Source organism: Clarias gariepinus, chromosome 9, assembly GCF_024256425.1.
Source record: "Clarias gariepinus isolate MV-2021 ecotype Netherlands chromosome 9, CGAR_prim_01v2, whole genome shotgun sequence".
Taxonomy (NCBI): domain Eukaryota; kingdom Metazoa; phylum Chordata; class Actinopteri; order Siluriformes; family Clariidae; genus Clarias; species Clarias gariepinus.
The window spans coordinates 15,518,806-15,523,991 of record NC_071108.1 but is presented as its reverse complement, the minus strand read 5'-3'; positions in this window follow the sequence as shown (position 1 = coordinate 15,523,991).

The window sequence follows — 5,186 nt, the reverse complement described above, 5'->3', positions numbered from 1 at the left end:
CAGTTGAATTCAGGTTAATTAGGTTTAAAACAAAGTCTGTTTTGTTTATTGTTTTGGCCTGGTCTTCCCCTGAAGATTAAATCCCGTGTAAATAAAAAGGTGAAAATAAACCCTTTAACTTATTTCTCTTATGTGAGCTCATTTAGTTCTCTCTTTCTGTTGCGGCTAACCCCTAGACGGTCGTAAGACACAGCTTAACTCAACTACCTCAAAATATTGGGACTGGACTGACTAATCAACACAAGTGCAGACACACTGACCTACACCACCAAACTATCGTACACACCAACCTGTAAATGCTTCACTGTTTATCTTTTGCACAACGATCATTACTGGACTAATTTTTGCACTAATTCCTCAATTCTTGCTGCTGTTTTTTAAAGAATGTTTACGTTTACCCACTACCTCAACACCATATTTTATGTTCTGTTATGTCGTGGTTGCGCACTGTCACTTTGTTGTTGCTCTTGTTTGCACATTTGCACGTGCACTTTATGTTGTCTGTAAAAATAGTTATACTTAGCTAGCTGTAATTTATGTTAGGTCTCTCTGTCCTGTCTCTGCTAGCCAGCTAACTAGGCCTCTTGGTTAGCTAGTTTAGTGTCTCTGTTAATTTATGTTGTAAATTTATGTTGCATGTAGCACCTTGGTCCTGGAGGAACGTTGTTTCGTTTCACTGTGTACTAACTGTATATGGTTGTAATGACAATAAAGCCTACTTGAACTTGAACTTGATATTTTTTAGATTGTTCATTCATTTATTCATATAGTAGGCTAGGCTAGCGTCGTGGGTGAAACTGCACACGATGGCAGACAGTGCTAATATTGTCGACCTGATTTTGGCGAAGCCATTTGAAAGTGTTCCTTACGAGGAAAAACTTTTTACGAGGAATTAAACAGCAGGACAGATCAACACCCAAGATTGATTTAGTGCAAAAGAAAGGGAAAAATAACAGGTCTTTTCAGCTCTCCTGGTATGACAAAGTTAGCTGGCTGACTGGAAGTGCTGTGACAAATAAAATGTACTGCTGGCCATGCCTCTTGATGAAACCATCTCACGGATGTGTTGTTTGGTCAACGGTGGGGTTTGGAGATCTGACAGGGCATATAAAAGACATGAAAAGAGCAATGAACATGTGAGTGCATGTGCAAGATTAAGTTGCATGGGAAGGATCAGGGTTGAGCATGCAATAAATGAAGGTGCTCGCATTCAAATGGCTAAACATAATGAAATAGTCAAACAAAACAGGGCCTTCCTAAACCGCCTTATTGATGTGACATCCTTGCTAGGCCGGCAGGAGCTGTCATTTAGGGGACAAGATGAGAGTAGTGAATCATCCAAGGGGAATTACAGGGAGTTCACAGAAACATTAGCTAAATATGACTCTGTCCTGTCCACACAATTCGAGTCCTCAACTGTGTTTTCTGGTATGTCCCATACTATTTAAAATGACTTGATCTCTGCTCTTGCAGCCACTATTTCTGATCAGTTCAGAGATGAAATTTTGGATGCTACCTTTTTTGGATGGCAAGTGGATAAAACAACTGATATATCCTGCCCTGCCCAACTCTCTGTCATTGTTCGCTATGGGGATAGTGCAGGTAAAATTCAGGAGCGCTTTATTGTATTTTATTTTATTTTATTTTATGTTTCTGGGGGGCGAGATGCCAAGTTCGTTTTTGAAATATTAAATGAGAACATGCAGGGCTACAATTTTAAGGATAAGCTTGTGGCACAGACCTATGATGGGGTGGCTGTCATGGCTTCAGATCTCAATGGTCTGCAGGCCAAAGTGAAAGCAATAGCCCCCAGTAGCAATGTTTGTGCATTGCAATGCACACAGACTGAATCTGGTGCTGTCACAGGGGGCTAAATGCTTGCCTTAATGCAGAATCTTTTTTTGCATCACCCTCTGGATTTGCCACATTTTTTTTCAAAATCCACTAAGAGGACATTTTTTTGGGAGTCTGCAGGCTGTTCAAGGTTGCCCAGAAACGCTCCTACTCGATGGAATGTCACATCACGGATAGTGAGCACTGTGGCAAACAATTATGATGGCATCCTGCAGACATTTGAAAACATCATTGCAGATACAACAATAGATGATGATACACTGGATTGTGCCAAAGGCTTTGTGAGGAAACTGGAGGATTTTGAGTTTGTGTTCATGTTGTACACATATGAACAAATCTTCTCTGAGACTGATGTGGTCTTTGATATTGTCCAGCATAGAGCGATGAATGTTCTTTACTGCAAGAAAAGAATTAAATCTCTTTTTGCATTTGTCAAAGAGAAGAGGTCAGAGGGGGCTTTCCAAGCCGTTTATGCCAAAACAGCAGATTTCACATCAGACCCACAAGATGAGCCTATGAGAAAGCTCGTCTGACCCAATTACAGGATCCCCAAGAGCAATACAGAAATCTGTACATGGCCATTCTTGATAACATCTTGGAGCAGATGGAGCATGCTCTTCTTAAAATAAGCCAATGCAGAGAAATTTGATGACATGGGACAAGTATTTCCAGAGAAGGCCTTCCAAAGTGTCCTGAAAAGCTATGGCCATCACTTTGATTCAGGGAGACTGAGGTCAGAACTTCAAGTCCTGTATTCAGATCAGGACTTGCAGGGTAACAGGGAAAAGCTGTGTGATTACTTGGTGTTCCTTAAAGACATGGAGTTGGACAGTGCAATGCCTCAGCTTTACAAAGTGTTCTCATTAGTGGCAACAATTGGAGCTACATCTGCATGTGTAGAAAGGAGCTTCTCCTGTTTAAAGCGGCTCAAGTCCTACACCCGAAACACAATGGGCCAAGGCCGTTTAAGCAGCCTAGCTCTGCTGGCCATTGAGAGGACACTGGTCAAGTCACTGGAAAAGACGCCTAGTTGGTACGACAGGGTCACAGACCATTTTCTTGAAAAGGAACGTACTGTAGGCCAGAATTTACTTTTAAATAAATAGACAATTTTATGATGTAGGCAGAAAATGAGCTTCCCCTATTTGACAGACCAGTAGCCGCCACTGTTATCTATATATTTAAGACCGCTGTTGAAATAAACAAGACGTGGCACAAATGTTTTTTGGTTTCACAATCAGAACAGGATGTTCTTATGCAATACCGGTGGCTCAAGTGTTGTAAAACACTTAACTGAGAACTAAGTCTAAATATTTTCATACCTCAATTCATATATTACATGCTTTTAGTATACAGTCTATGACAAAAGCCTTGTCGCTTGGTTACAAATTTATCTGAAGTGCCCCTCAAATATATTAGTTGTATATTAGATGTTTTGGTGCAAAACTAAACTGTTAAAAAGTATTCTAATATTCACAGCTTGGTAAAGCCCATTGAGTCAATTTTTGCAAAGGCATAAGTCTCGTCACCTGTGACTAATAATGGATCAATTAAGTTTCAGGTGTGTATAAAAAGATTCCAGTACACTAGACCTTCACATCAACTGCAACTAGATCTCTGACAACATGCCTTAGAATCACCCTGAGACTAAAGTGTTGATTATCAAGGGGTTGAAGACCAGATCCACTGATGTGGCTCAGCGTCAAGTACAGGGGATAAGAAAAAGATATAAAGAGACTGGAGACAAGTGACAAGTAAATATTTAGGAAGACCGAGCAGTTGTCTTGCGAAAATCCAAGGCCAGCCCATTTTCCTGGTCACCTGAAGTCCCTGTGTCAACCAGAACAGTTTGTAGAATTCTGTCTCGAAATGGCCTCCTGTCACAAGTGCTGTTACGTTAAACAATACAAGAGCTAAGCTAAATATGAAGTTAAACTTAAACAAAGAACTAAACTTAGACAAGGAGCTAAACTTAAACAAGGGGTAAAACATAACAGAGCTGAACAAGATCAGGAGCTAAACAAGGCTAGAATCGAGATTTGGAGACAAACAGAAAATTAGAAACACAAACCAGGAGAAACACAATCCACAATGTAACTAAAACAGCACTTTAACATAAACAGATGCCAGACAAAGAAACTGAACTTAGGCAGACTATTTATAACTGAAATGATTAGCTGATTAGGTGAGCGCTCCCATCACCTGACCGATGTGCATTCTGGGAAATTAAGTTCTAACTAAAAGAAAACACACAGGAATACAAAATGAAGTCCCTGCGCCTGGCTCCCTCTAGGAGCTAACCGTGACATTAACCCCCTCCAAAGGCGCTACACCAGAGCGCCAAACGGTGGTCCAGGGCACCCTCCCCAAGGTTCAGTGTTGGTCCCCCCGACAAAGAGGCTGCAACATAAGTCCCCCAGGCAGGGTGAGCAAGACCGGATCCTTAAAGCCTGGGGGCAGCGGAACGATGACTGGGTCATTGCAAGGCCGGTTGGCGAAGCGAGCATTGGAGCGTCGTCCTCGTGGAAGCAGGGCGGAGGCGGTAGTTCAACATTGTCGTCGTCGAGGTGGAAGCATGGCAGAGGCAGAAGCACGACATCGTCGAGGCCGATGAGGCAGGGCAGCAAATGTCTTTCGAGCCCTCTGGAAGGTCTGGGCCCACACCGGGGCAGTCTGGAAGGTCCCCCCACTGGGCTCTCTGGCTTGGCTGAGCCCCCCCACTGGGCTCTCTGGGAGATCGATGTCTCCTCTGAGGCAGACTGGAAATTCTGGGCCTCCTCTGTCGAGCTGGACGAGCCGTGCACCCAACTCCAGCAGGTGAATCAGGTCATGATCCCTGGTTGCTCAGCACGCATTGATCTGCTGGCTGAGCTCTCCAGCCAGCTGTTGGAGTACTCGCCTCTGCCGTTGGTGATCCTCGCCTTGCCCCCTCTGCTGACACACAGACTGGGGTTCCTCCTTACCCCTGGCTCTGTCGTCCTGTGTCCTTGGGGGCACGCATTGTATAGCCAGCCGTGATCTTCTCCAGTCCAGCTGCTTTGCTCACTCACCCTTTCTAGTCTCTCTCTGATGAGCACTGCAAGGCATCGCTCCACTCACTCCTGTGCGCTTTAAGTTGTTCCACCGGATGGCAAGCCGACTACCCACAAGGCCTGCTTTTTCCGGCGGCACCATTACAACATAAAAACATAACATAGAGCTAAACAGTAATAGGAGCTAAACAAGGCTAGGATCTAAACAAGACTGGGAGACAAACAAGACTAGGGGACAAACAAGACTAGGAAATAAACAGAATGTTAGAAACACAAACCACAATAGAGCTAAAACAGCAC